General features: G+C 38.0%; 1 long non-coding RNA gene across 2 annotated transcripts; it reads left to right on the top strand.

Moving 5' to 3' along the window:
* Positions 1-1,904: 1,904 nt before the first annotated feature.
* On the top strand, positions 1,905-14,834 carry LOC118974258 (uncharacterized). 2 transcript variants are annotated; one of them, XR_005063833.1, is made up of 4 exons: positions 1,906-1,995; positions 2,707-2,737; positions 3,667-3,793; positions 9,731-14,834. It is a non-coding gene; the product is annotated as an uncharacterized LOC118974258 (long non-coding RNA). The 2 variants fall into 2 exon arrangements; XR_005063832.1 differs by lacking the exon at positions 2,707-2,737 and having other exon boundaries at positions 1,905-1,995.
* Positions 14,835-15,057: the final 223 nt, after the last annotated feature.

Below are 15,057 nucleotides of genomic sequence, written 5' to 3'. Positions count from 1 at the left end.
ATGCAAAGAGCTGTATAAATTATGATTATTTGAAACTCTTAAAAATGCTCTTCAAATGATTTAAAATTTAATGGAAACATCGTATTTTAATTTTTATCAACATGGTATATTGGTAGCAAAGGGAGAAAAGTGTATTGGTTGAATGAAGGAACTAGATGAATCTATGGTAACATTGACATTGAATTATTTTTCTGTTAAAAGGTATGCCTCCCTCACCAGATAGGAAGCTCCTTTAAGGCAGGGATATCTTACTCATCTTTGCATCCCTGAAGCCTGGCCTGGTGTCTCTACTATAGGCTGAATATATAAATGAATTAATGAATGAAATTAAGAGGTTAGGTTCTAGAACTGACTGCCACTGGCTGACTTTCAGGAGATGATTTAATCCCTATGGTCCCTAGATTCATTAAAAATATCAACGACCTTTTCTGCGCTTTGCTAGTGTAGCTCATTGGATTGAGCACAAGCCTGCGAACCACACAATCGCAGTTCGATTCCCAGTCAAGGCACATGCCTGGGTTGTAGGCCAGTTCCCAGCAGGGGACCCAGGAGAGGCAACCATACATTGATATTGCTCTCCTTCTCTCCTTCCCTTCTTCTCTAAAGATAAATAAATAAAATCTTCAAAAAAAATCAATGACCTTTTTTATAAGAGTTGGAAAAAACCTTACATTTCATTTATGCCAACTATTCTACGGGTCTACGGGACCCATATGGGTCTATGGGTATACTTGGTGCAGGGGGGGTGGGTGAGGAGAGGTGGTGAGCATTTTGAGACTCCACTTTCGGTCCTAGACCTACCACTAATTGTATGACTTTTAGTCCGTTGCTTCTCTGGATCCAATTTTCTTCACTTGTAATATCAAGAGGTTAACTAAAGGATTATCCCTAGAGTTATTTTCAGTTTTAACATTCTTCGTATTTTTCTATTCTAAGGATAAATCCTCAGCTGAACTGTTACCCTCTGTATTTTCCTGGGTCGACTTCCTTCTGTCCATAATTTACTTTCTCCGCGGTTTTGAGGATAGGACATGGGTTTTATTCGTCTTTCCCCCAGTATCTGGCATAATAGCGAAGCAGGCAACTTCAACTAGGGTTGAAGTTAGTTCCTATTAAGATAGGTACCATCTTTGTCTGAAAGAGCTCACAAATTCAGAGAGGGGAAATGCCAAACATCATTAACTAATCAGTTCATTACAAGCTTAGGATACTAAGGATACTAGGACAACTGGTTACTTCCTTCCTTACCACTTGCATGTTCTAACAAGAACAAGAGAGCGCTTTCATCGCTTTCATCGCTTTCATTGTGTCATCGCTTTCCACGCGTTATGCCCCAACACCCCAACCCTGTGTTTTATAGTATGTGTTTCACACCTGAGGAAACAGGCTCGAAGAGGTTAAGTAACCTCTGCCTACGTAACACCGTAACAACTGAGAGGCAGATTTGAAATTAGGCAGCATAGTCCCAGAATCCGCACTCCACTGGGCAGAAGAGTCGCAAAAATCACAAATATCGTAAGAACAACTTTGTGATTTCTCTGAGGAAATCGGAGAAACAGAAACTCGTCTGTTTCTCCGAGACAAACAAGCCTGGAAGAGTGCTGAGTTCAAGGTACAGAAAGAGCACAGGCCAAGTGTCTACAGAAGAGAAGACTGCAGAAGTTGGCACAGAAGTTTGAAAAACAAAAACAAATTATTTTAAAGGCACTTTTCCGGGTTGGACTACACTGCCACACACTAGGAAAGCAGAAGGAAAAGAACCGATAACCGAGATTTGCAGAGCGCCCGCATCCGGGGAGGGAGGTGGGGACACGGTACCAGTCGGAAATGGTGTCATCGGAGGGCGGGGCGCTGGGCCTAATTGCGGAGTGGTGGCAACCGGCCGGACGTGAGGCACAGGAAGTCCCGCCCTGAGGGCGGTGCGGGGTTGTGGAGGGCGTCGCTATGGGCGGGGAGCTCCTCCTGGGGGTCCCTGGAACCTTGGATCTCAAACAGGTAATCTGCTGGCCGAACCGGGACTCGGGCGAGGGTGGGAGTTAGGGTTGGTGGCAGACTTTGCTCGCGACCTTAACGCTTGGGTGGGTAGAGGTGAATCTTACATTAGGGGGTGGCTGAGGAAAAGGCTCCTTGGCTTGGGACTCCCTGGGGTGATAGGGATGGGAAGAACTTTGGGAACGGGGTCGTGAGGGCCGAGGTCGTTGCAGAAATACAGACAGGCTTAAGTTTCGAGGAATCGGACGTGGCTTGGGGTTCATGGGCTCCGGAGCTTTGGCGCTCGGGGATGGAGAGATTGACCCCGGGCACCGAGAAGAGCTGACCCGGAGTTCATTCTCCACCTACACTGACCCCCAGGGCTGTTCTAGGAGACAGAGACTTCGTCTTCTCAACTCTTCATCCAGGACAGTGCTTTGCCACTATTAGGCATTCTTTAGATCCTGTCGAACATGAACTAGAACATGAACTAATGAACGTTCGAAGCTGATTCTGCCTCAGCTCGGGGGGACCTTCTCCCCAACTTCAGTGTCCCTACCTCTGAATGGAGAAGTGACTCCAGTTTAGTTTGTGGACCAGTGGTTGATGAGGATGCCGGTGCAGTAGAGATTCAGGACATTGTTGTTTTCTGGTTATTGAAATTTAGAACTGTGTCTTCATGTTTTTCTCTGATGTGGGTAGAGAGGATAAGGTGACTCATTTGGCTTCTTTCAGGTACCCTTGCTTTTCTGGAAAGAACTTCCAGGTGAATGATACCGAGCAGGAGTTGGCCATCAAATAATAAGCTGCAGTTGTAGCACTGAGCTTCTAATTTGTGTTCTGAGTGCTTTCTTTTCACAAATGTCAACTCACTTTTCTTTTTCTTAATGTTGTCTTATATTGGAGTACTTACATTTGAGATGTAAATGAGAATTTTTCCTAACAGCAGTTTCACCTGGTGTGTTTACATAAGGTTAACTTCTTCCAAACAGTTGTAGGAAGCTTCCGAAAAACCAAATCCCTAAAGATTAAATTGTTTCATTTGTTCAGATGTCTTAAATGTGATAAAGAGTAGGCACAGACCTAAAGAACTAGAACTGTAACCACATTGTTTTTGGTTGTCAGGCTGTGTAATGGGATCTGGGCGTGGATCACTAGTCCCATCAGGTAATAATAGCTCCTTAGAGGGTCTAGAATTTTATCCTTAAATTGGAATTTATGACATTTTTTAAATAAAGAAGAAACTAGTAAGCATTTTTAGATCTAAAAATCTAAGCTGTTCTTAAAAATAAATTGGAAAAAACCAAAAGTAGACATGCAAATAAATTTTGCAGTCACTTAAATTTTTAAAAATTGCCTGCCTCTCACTCTTGTTTTCCCGGTGTCTGGAAAGTGTTGGTATATCCAAATCACCCCCATCATTGTATGCCCTTACTATGGTGTCAACTTCACAATACATATAAATAGGGTACAAATTAAGGTTTTGAGATCCTCTAGATTTACATAATATTAATGTCTTACTTAAAAATAAAGTCAAATTTTGCTACCTCAATCTGCTGTTAAATGTCATGTCTATTTATTTTGCACATCTAAATGTCTGTATTCATAATAGTAGCTATTATAACTATTATTCATAATAAATTGGTATCCAAGTGGTAACTTAGGTGTATGCATTGACATTCTTGAGGTTTTCAGTTTTGCAGAACACTGATATCCATGGACTCTAACATGAACTTCACTTAAAGAAATCCACAGACGATTAATGGACAAAAACATGAGTCATTTTGTATTGTGGCATTCAAATCCTAGCACTTTGAGAAAGGTAAGTTATTGACTGAGTTTTATGTTAGATGAGAGAATAGCTCTGGATTGTCTAGGAAATTATAGGATTATGATTGAAAATATAGACGAATCTCTTTAAAGTTATGTTTTAATGTGGTCCTTCCAAAGAGAGGTTTGTTCTCTATGAGGCAGTTTTTACTATTTACCAGTAAAATTGTTCAGAAATAAAAGTGATTGACAAGGTATATTATTCCTGGAAGATTACTACTCTGCTTTCTTTTTTTCTTTTTTTAGAAGTTCCTTTCAACACTGTAGAGTATGGTAGACTACATCAACCTATTGAGAGACCCTATGGGAATGGGGCCTCGAATAGTCATTTAAATCATCTCACATCCAACTTTGGCTCCAAATCTTGTGGCCAATTTTATGCCTTAGGTTGAAGCAAGAAAAGAGGTCCCAAAATGTCTTTTTTTCTTATCTTGCCTTATTAGCGCTATTTTGTTTCTCTTTTCTCTTCTTTGTTCTTCTTTTTAAATATTCTTTGATGATTCATTCTCCAGGCCTTTTATCTTTCTATCCTAGGGAATAGAATTACTGTCTGTTTTACCTTTACTAGCTTAGAAATTTGTTGATTTTTAAAATTTTAACTTCTAACTTTATGATAATGTTTGGCAATTTTTAAATCACTAAGCATTAAATTTGTGTTTTTTTCTGGTCTCCTTTGTAGATACACTGGCTTCTTATTTAGAATTGGGTTCATTCTAATTGCATAGAATTGGATACACTCAAAAATTTGTATATAAAGGTATTCATCATATTATTATTTTAAATTAAGAAAACAACTAGAAATAGCCTAAACATCCCTCTACCAAGTTCTGATTAAATAAATGCCTTCATACAGTGTAGTACTTTGCAGCTCTTAGAGTGAAGCAGGTGGGAATATGGTGGAAATATGAAAAAATCTCCATGAGATACATTGTTAACTGAGAAAAACAATATAGAAGTATATGTATGGTCTGTTTTTCATGTGTGTTTTTAAAAGTATACATGCAAAACTTATTCAAATCTATGTAATACACTATTATTTTATATTAATCCATATATGTATATATTTATTGACAGAAGTACTCCTGACGAATGAAACCACAGGTCTAGAGTAGGAAGATGACTCCTATTTTTTTGTGCACCTTTTCTGGTAGATTATTTATTTATCTGCTTATGTACTATGACCATGATACTATTTTTATAATACCAAGAAACAGCCCTGGCTGGTGTGGCTCAGTGGATTGAGCGCAGGCATGCAAACCACACGATCACGGTTGATTCCCAGTCAGGGCACATGCCTGGGTTGCGGGCCAGTTCCCAGCAGGGGACTCACGAGAGGCAACCATACACTGGTGTTTTCTCTCCATCTCTCCTTCCCTTCCGCTCTAAAGATAAATAAATAAAATCTTAAAAAAAAAAAAAAAAAAGAAAGGAAGAAAGAAACAGCCCTGGCTGGTGTGGCTCAGTTGGTTGGAATGGCGTCCTGTGATTGAATGGCTGCAGATTTGATTCCCAGGACACAGGCCTAGGTTGTGGGTTTGGTCACCAGTCTGGGCACCTACAGGAGGCAACCAAGTGATGTTTCTCTCTCACATCGATGTTCCTGTCTCTCCCTTCCTCTCTACCTTCTTCTCTCTCTAAAGAGCAATGAAAAAAATGTCCTTGGGTGAGGATAAAAAGAAATTTCTCTTAAAGAAACAAACAGCAAAGCTTTAGGCTAATTTCATAATTAGGGAGCCTACTACATACTATTTCTTATAACTTTTGTCCTTATAGTTACTTGCACTAGTCGGAGGAATGGGGTTGCACAAGAAATGTGCGAGAAATGAGTTCAGTTCTTTTACAGAGCTACATCAACCCTCCCAGTTTGATGATATCATAATGGCTTTAACTCCAACATTAGATTTTTACTCTTAATAAAAATTTGTGATGAACTAAGTGTTTAGTGCTGCCAAATGCAATACTGTTATGTCGGTTATAGCACGTGGCTGATGTCCTGAGGTGGTACAATGATACTTCAGTGTGCAAGCTTGGGAGGTGCTGCGTGGGCTCCATTCTTCTGAGCCTCTCATTATTACTGGGTTGGGTGGATTTTGTTTTATTTGAGTTGCCATTTAGGGACTCTACTTTTTAAATGAATTCTTAGTTACTTGTTTTGTTTTGATTTTTAGAATTAGCCTAACTCATTTCAAAGAATGGCTTGTTCTCAGTAAACCAGAAAGATCATTTAGATATATGAGGACAATCTTTTTCTGTATTGATGATAGTACTTTGAATTGGCTGATTATTTGCTTTGGGACGAAGCAAAAAATTTCTGGTGATTTTCACTTTTCTGGCCATCTTTGTCTTTCCACACTATTGTTGTGGGAAATTTGGAATAATAGTAACAAGTGAATAAAATGAGTTATACAAGAAATTTAAAGATATAATAATTTTCATTTTAGAGGTAGAGGAATTTGTTTGAGATCTGCTTGAGAATAAGCTTTGTAAGGTGCATACCCATATGATACCACTAATTGAGTAACTTGTTAAAATTTTAAAAAGGCCACTAATCTAGCGGCTGCAGCATGGTTAGTGAAACAGGCCAGGTTGTGGTATGTCAGGTATTCTATACCATGCTTCGGCAGAGTGTACTGCTTATAATTGTTACTGTTAAATCATGCTTTGCTTTTTGAGATCCATGGGTTGAATCACAACTAGCCAGGAAGTGAAAATTACTGGGCAGGATGCCTAGAGGGAGACTACTTATTCTTGCTAAGAAAATGGATAGTAATGAATTGAATCCAAGGGTTGATTGTGTTTTCCTGAGTCAAGGTGAATGTGGTAAAGGTAACATGTAGTAAGAAAGGAGATGAGCATGAACGTCAAACTTAGACGTAGGTAAACCAGGGAAGGTGTGTCTATGCATACATGTATGTGTATGCACATAGATATATAGTACATTATGTATATAAAATGTGTGTATATATTATGTTACACGTAATATATAAAAAAATTTCTGGAAGACAAAAAGGTTTAGGAAGATACTCAAGTTAATCCAAGAGAAAAAATTGTCAGAATTTTAAAGCCTCGGAGCTGGGCTTGTCATAGGCTAATTAATGATTGTGAGAGCAGCTTAAAGAACTGTGTATGTTTTAGGATCATTACAGGGTTTAAGGAATGGGAAGGTAGACAAAAGTCTGAGAGTGAGAAAATTTAAATCTAATAATGTGTTATGGTTAAGGGTATCTTTTAAGGTTCTGTTTTGTGGTATTGTTTGGGGGAGGGGAAAAAGAAGGGAGAACTCAAAAATGTATTGCCTTTCAGTTTGAATTTGAGCTATCAGTCTTTCCTAGCATTCTAACTGTGTATGGACAAGATGGATTGACTAGATCTATTAACCTAAAAAACATGAATTACAAAAATTGGTTTCATTGTTAGATATTCCTTGAAGGAAAAGAAAATTGTTTTCATAATTTTTGAGACTGTATGAAAAGACAGTTGTGGTGATCTAGATTGAGGGGGCTGGGTTATTTTGTTCAGAAAATAGAAGACTTTGGAAGAGTTAGAAATGTACATGGAAGTGTATTTGTTTCTGTTGAGGCCAAAATTAATTCTAACTGGGAGAAGGTATGGAACTGGTCAACAGTGGAGCAGACTGTATCAAGAGACACGGAACTCCAGGTCACTAGGGTTGCTTAACCCGGGTTTGAACAACAGGAATGTTGCAGAGGGCTTTTCTCTATGTGGGAGCTTGTGCTCAGTGAATATGAAAGTCCCTTTCCAACCTAATTTTTGTATAGTGCAACAAAGTGACTTTTTATAGTATGAGTGTATTTCTGTTATCTCTTGTATTTAACTACTGATAGCTAAATACAGCTAGTTAAGCTGGTTACTTATCCACCAAGCTCTACTCACCCATAACCAGGAAATAAATTTAAAAATTAATCTGAGCTCCCACAATATAAGACCCAAACTACGTGCTTGTCTCAGGTCCTTACCCAGTTTGGTTTTCTTTTTTGTAGACATAGTTCTAACAGGCGTAATCAACAGCGCATTGGAAGCAGCAGATTGTTGGTGTGCCAAGTGCTCCTGCTAGGGGCATTCACAGGGACAAGCACGGGCAGGAAGAAAGTCAGGAAGCAGAGCAACTAATTTTAAAGCTGTGGTAGCCCAGGCTCATTTGATTAGATGAAAACAGCTCTATGTTAATGGATATTCAAAATGATAAGCTTGCCTGAACTTTAATAAGTTACATTTAGTATTTTCAGTAGAAAGAGCATGGATTCTAGGGTAGTAGAGACAGGTTGGAATCTGGCCTCCACTATCTACCAGGTGTTCTATTAATTAGCTTCATTATTCATTCCAAGCTTCAGTCTCATCTGGAAAATAGCAATTTACTGAAGAGTAAGGATAATGTATGTGAAACATTTGTCTAACTTAGGTGATAAGTAATTAATAGCTATTATTATTTCATCATTGCCATATTACTCTACCGTGAATGTCTTAATTGAACAGGTAATCTATGTCTACTTTACAAAAAATAGCATATAGAAATAAATATACACACACACACATATGTACATAGAGTAGGCAAAAGTGGGTTTACAGTTGTGAGTGCATGAAGCAGTTTATTCTTTTATTTATTAATTATTGTAGTATTTATTTGCATTATAACTGTAAACTTGCTTTTGCCCACGTGTATGTGGAGAGAGAGAAATAGTAGGTTATATAGATCACCAAAAAGATAAAAGGAGTAAAGTCACCAATAATCTTCTATCACTGTTAATATTTTAGTGGCATACTTTATTTTAAAATTATTTTGACACTCCTGCAGCATGGCACTTCTGAGAGGCGCCTGTTGAAACTGAGTCTTCGTTGCTACAGTTGGGAAACTTCGGTTAGTCACTGCACATTCTAATCCCGGTATGCAGGGAAGACTGAGACAGCACACAAGGCTGGTTTGCAGAAGCCTCCGTGCTGGTAAATTTTGCTGTATTAAAACCAGTTTTGCAGAGTTCTTGGTGTAGGTTGGTGTTCTGGAGCCAGAAGATCTGTGTTTAAATCCTGACTCTCCTGTTTTCCTAGCTAGGTAAAATAAACTACCTGAATTTCTAACTTCTCTGTGCCTCAGTTTCCTCATCTGTAAATTGAGAATGATAGTAGCATCTAATTCATGGGATTGCTTTGAGGACTAAATGAATTTACACGAAGCGTTTAGAGCAGTGCCTGGCATGCAGTATAGAATCAGTAAATGTTACTCGATAATTTTATTATTAACTTTTACCAGCTTAAGGTTTTCTTGGGGGGAAAAGCAGGCTTATAGGTGCACATAAACTAAAAATAAGCAAGTTAGAAATGGCACAGAAGCACTAAGTAAGATTTATGATGTTACTCATTTGAACCTGCCAAGTGGTCTGAATTTTTCCTTTCTAAGGCTTTGTTACCTTTTCCTCCATGTTTGAATATTTTCAAAACGTGATATTCCTAGTTCTATTTCTTTCTTCACCCCATGAAATCAACGTCATTTTATGGCATCTCTTCCAACAAATATTTTGGCTGTGTTTTCAAAGATAAAGCCTTTTAAGACTAGCTGATGTCACAGGTAGTGATCAAAGAGACTCAGGAAATTATCATCAAATCATTTTATCTTAACACTGCCCAAGGAAGTTAGGTAAGAACCTTAAATTCTGTTTCAATTTAAAGTGAAGAATATTAATCAGATAAGCCAATGAACATATTAAGCTATTCTCTACAGTATATCTTTTAAAAATCTCTTGGTTTTCTTTTCTTTTTCTTAATTTCTCTTTGGCTTTCTCCTTTTGTTCATTTAGCATGGTATCTAGTGATCTGATTGATTACTGGCCAAAGAGTTACCGCTTTTCAAAATCCCTTAAACAGTTTTATTAGGTGTGCTAGTAGAATTTTTTGTGTGTTTTGTTTTGTTTTAAAGCATCGAGCACAAGCTTTTGAAGAGCCCGAGGCCCACCATCATTGCGCATTCAAGACTGGGGTTTGGAAACTTCGTCAAGACTTAGATTCTCTTCAAAGCCTCAAGCCTCACCTGCATTAAAGCTCTCCACTGAACCTGTCACAAAATAAAAACTCAAAGGGACTAAAACCCATTAATCCATTCCATGATATATCATTTCCTCTGGGCTCTCAATTCCCTTTCCCTTCATATTGCTTATGTTCTTTTAGACTAGAGCCAAGGAAACGGAGCTTTCTAAAAAAATCTGTATCCTGTGGCCATAAGTTTTCATTGGTAGAGAAGCATAAACTTGGCAGGATAAGTTTAGAATCACGTCTTTTGTTGTATCCTATAAAAACTTGAGTCGACAATAAGAAAAGGAGGATGAAGTGGTAAAAGTATTTCAGGTCAGATTATATACTCTCAGAGGTCATGTGGTTTAGAGAAAAGAGCCTCAACCCAAAAGTTAACAGTTCTTATTCTCTCTGCCTCTTTCCAGTTATCTGATAACCAGGAAACTCCCTTAGCTGCTCTGAACCTTTACTTCACCTGCTAAGTAAATCCAGTAGTATCTTCCCTGCCTACCTCACAGGGATGTTGTGAGGGTAAAATGAAATAATGTGCATAAAGGACTTTTGGACAAAATGTGCGTACAGAGACAGGGTGCAGATATGGTCGTAAGTCATTTCCTCAGTTTTGGGCCTGGGGAGGTAGGTGATTCAAGCACCTGAAAGTGGGCACCGAGTCCAGGCTGGGTATACGGAAACCAGGTCGTGTTGGCTTTTGTTTTCTCTGCACACACAAGTACTCCTGTGGGTTAATTCTAAGAAGGAGGAAGACTATAAATTTCCCTAAAATTATAAGTTAGCATTCATAATGCGCTAGAGCTGTTCTGTATTGTAACATTTGTGGTTTATAAAATTTGTTACTAAGTTGTGACTCACTTATTTTTTAAATAAAAGAACATAGAGCAGAAAATTTCACAATGCATCCCACCTGGTAAGAGTAAATACTGTTTTAGCTATATATGTGTGTGAATGTGTGTGTTTGTATTTGTGTATGTGGTCATGAAATAAAATGCATTTTTTCCTAAGAGTCAAAAGTTGCCATTCTAGGAGTATCGTTTAGTACTAATGCCATTCTACGCACTTGGGTTCCTAGGAGACTGTTGTTGTTTTTTTCATTTCATACTACCTGTAACAAAAGAATTAATAATTAGTATCAGTTTGACTTTTGCCTAATTAATGAGGTTTTGGGTTTTTTTAATTCCAGGGTACAAAGAAAGCCTATAGGTCTTTAACGTGCTAATACCATCTGCTCTAGTGCCAGACTGTTAATAACATTTAAGGTTGGTTCAACCTCAGACTAGTAGAAACATTATATATAAAATGTTTTTTCTTAAAACAAAGTTACTTTTATTTTTCTGTCCTGATGGAAAACAAAAGACTTCCACTTAGCGTTGTCTGAGGATCCCTGGAAGATAGGCTGTAGAGAGTATAGCTCATGTTGCGAGAAGTCCAATGGTCTCTATAGAAGAGAAAATGCCATTTTTTCTCTGAATAACTAAATTTGTCTCTAATGATTTAACATAAATAAGTCACTGGCATTCACTTATTCAGCTGTTTCTCTAAAACCAGACATTCGCCTTTCTGGTAGCAGCGGTGGTCAGGAATAGGTGTCTTTCGTAGTACCCATGGACCACGATAGGGGATGGCCTTTTCTTCCCAGGGCTGTACATTCCAGTTCATTGGCAAAGAACAGATTCTTTACTGAAACGTTATATTTGGTGCCCTGGGAGTATTTGAGTTTGGATGGAATATTGTAGAAAATACTGTTTTTTCCCTTCTTATGAATTATGTGAAGGCATATTGTCCTAGTGGCATGAAGATTTGTCAGAAGATTTAAAATGTAGTCTCCAGCTGCTTCATTTTTTGAGCTGTCACAGCCAGACTTTATATGTTGGTAGAAGCAGAACAAACTGATTGTGCAAATCAAGGCTCTTTTGTGTATGACAATTGGCATTATCATATATGATTTATTATCAGGTTTATTATCATATATGATCAACTCTTGTTGTCCCTCCCCCCAAAAGAATCACATTGATGTCTATCTTCTCTCCATGGAAAAACTAGGCTCTACCCATGAAAAAGGGCACTCCACTTACGTGACCACGATGTTTGTCCATACCTCTACAATTGCTCTTGATTGGTCTGAATTCAGTCTTCCCTCTTCCAATCTCATTGTTTTCAGAGTCATTTTTTAAAAAAATATAACAAATCTCTTTGGTCTCCTGCTTTAAACTCTTCATATCTTATTGCCCTTAGAATTCAACCCCAAATCTTCATTCTTCTCTGCCTATTTAGCTTCAACCACAATGGCCCTCCCGTCCCCTAAAAGCATTTGGTTTTTTCTTCAGGGACTTTTTCAGATACTTTCTGCTTGGAATGCTCTCATCCCTCCTACCTCTTCACTTAACTCACTTTTACTTATGTTACTGATATCACCTTAGGTATTTTTTCCCAAAGGTCCTCCCCCACAGCCCAGACTGGAGTTTACTATCCTCCCTCATTATATTTTCATAAATCACTGAGTTTATCTCCCACCTGGTATAGTTATAATTACTTGTTTAATCATTTGTTAATTTTCTTACCCACAGACTAGAGCTTCGTGAGGACAAAGACTGATGTGTGTTTTACTTACACTAAATGCCCAGTGCTTCGGGAAATCCTAGTAAATAGTATGAATTCAATAAATATTACAGACTGATTTTTTCCTCAGCTACCATGGGTCATTTAGGCGTTTCACATACTGAAAATTCTTCTAGGTTATTTAACCTCTGTTCAGAACCTTCTAATTGTTTCTCATCTCACTCCAAGTTATAAGCCAAAGTCCTTATACTGCTCTTCCAGGCCTTACCTGATCTGCCTTTGATATCCCTTTATCTCACTACCATCTCCTGTCAGTCTGCCACAGCCACTCTGGTCTCCCAGCTGATCCTCAGAAATGCAAAGCTTTCTTCTGCCCCAGGAGCTGCCCCAGGAGCTTTGTGCTTCCTATTCCCTGTGACTGGAATGCTCTTGCCTTGGATACAAATGGTTTAATCCTTCATTTTCTTCAGATCCTTCAAGTCATGATTTGTCACCTCACTAAGGTCCTCTCTGACCATTTTACTTAAAATTGTAGCTTTACTACCATCCTATTCCATCCCTCTTCTTCCCTGCTTTATTTTCCCCATGGTAATTTTCTCTGACACTTTACCAGTGTCTCCCCCAATACCCAGAGTAGTACCTGACACATGGTAGGCACTTAGATCTTACTTATATTTGCAAGACTGAGACCTACAACCTGAGTTGCGAGACTTAATATTTAAAATGATTTTAAAAGTTAAGTTTATTTATATCTTGCTCTGTTCTAACGAATAGTTGAAGTGGCTTTTAAAACTATATATAGTGCAAAAGGATAAAGACATAAAGAGAACAAAACAAAGAATGTTAATAGTAACATTAAACTGGGTCAAGTTAATGTATGGAACATCCTCCATTGTGGCTAAAGGCAGGTTGTAAATTTGACTCATTAAAGAATGAGCTTGCTCAGAAATGGTAATTGGACTGGAATCATGATTTGTTTTCCCTGTGGCACAGGTCACGAATATTTGAGTCACATAGGAACCCAGACAACCTATTTGATTTAACTATAAAATTGTGAAATGCTCTTGTAAATAAAGTTTGCTTTCTGTATTAGGAAGTTCCTTATTGGTGTAAGGCACACAGAGATGAGAGTCGTGGCTCCCAGCCTCTGCTTATATTGTGTCCAGGTCATTTCTGGGGTTGATTCAGACTTAGAAACTGGATATTTTTTAAAGTTCGCTGTCAAAGATACCAACCAGCACATTAATTACCCTAGTTTCTCTGACTTTAATCATGAGGTAGTATGAGATTCCAGTGGCTGTGGCTTCCTTTCTTCCGAGGTAGATAATTGGTGACTTTGAAATAGGTTTTTCATTTTGTAGTCTACATGTATTACAATGGTGTAGAGCATTGTAAACTAATACAAGGTTATACGCTAATTATATCTCAACAAAACTGGTTTTAATACAATCAACTACTGAATTAGGTTGGAAGACTGAGAGTAAAACAGATGAGTTAGACTTCAAGAAATCTTTCACCAGTGTAGTCGCCAAAGTCAGAGCTACATTGTGTGTATGTGAAGTTTAAGGGGACGTTTGAGCATATGTCTTTCTGTTCATGGAGTGTATACATTTCTAATTCCACTTTGGTTTTTTGTTTTGTTTTGCCGGGTACAAGTGAATGTGAATTGTGGAGCCACCTGCAGGCCATGAGAGACGGCAGGGCTGCAGAACTCTCAGCCCTGCAGTGTCCCATCAGACAAAGCTGGGGCTTTGGAGGAAAAGATGAGAATATTTAGCTAAGTAGTGTTCTGCTGGCAAAATGTGCTCTTTTTTACTTTTTCTTTTTTTATCATTTTTTTAACCTTCCTCTTTTCTGTCTTTGACCTGAAGGTAAACAGTACTTTCTGAACTCAAGTCTTGTGTCCTGCTCCACTTTCCAGGGTTGAAAGAGGGGAACTAAACCAACATTAGATTTTTAAAGAAACAATGGAAATATGTACTTTAAAAAAATCATTTATGCTCCACATATTCAAAGAAAAAATATGAACAGACATAATAAGAACACCACAGAACCATTAAAGTGGACAATTCTCATAAAAGGATAGAATTTTACCAAAAACATGAGTAACATGTTGCTGATTAATGATTACATTGGGTTATATTTAATCTGTAAGTGTATGTTAGTCTAAATAATTTAAAATGTATTAACTGAATGTGCTTTACATGTTTACTGGAACTTTATGTTCATTTTTAAAGAAATCCAGCATCTCTTCATTTTGGTGTTTGATGCAGAAAACCTGAGAACAGACAGACAGAACTGTTAGTGTAAAAATAATGCAAAGGTCATCACATCTTTTAGCATAAGTGGTGTAGAAGCAGAGAGATCTTGTTTTCAGTAAAAGTGTTGAAGTGGCAGAAAGAAAATATGTCCCAACCTCTTTGCTGACACAAATTTTGCTATAGTGAGGACAAAAAAAAAGTGCCCAGGCTTTTAACTCGCTGTTTCCCAACTGTGTTATTCAGAACGCTGACACAGCTAAAAACACTGAACCCAAAGGGTTCTGAAGTAAGTTTGGAAAAATGTTGCATTCTGTTTTGGAAATTTATAATGCAAATTAGCATTTTTCAAACTTACATGTGGCCAGAACATATTTTGCTAATAAAATCTTAATAGCCCTTG

This window comes from Sturnira hondurensis, unplaced genomic scaffold (genome assembly GCF_014824575.4).
Source record: "Sturnira hondurensis isolate 20B ecotype Veracruz unplaced genomic scaffold, ASM1482457v3 Scaffold0019216, whole genome shotgun sequence".
NCBI lineage: Eukaryota > Metazoa > Chordata > Mammalia > Chiroptera > Phyllostomidae > Sturnira > Sturnira hondurensis.
Note: the sequence above shows the minus strand (reverse complement) of the source record. Positions and strands in the feature narration are given on the sequence as shown.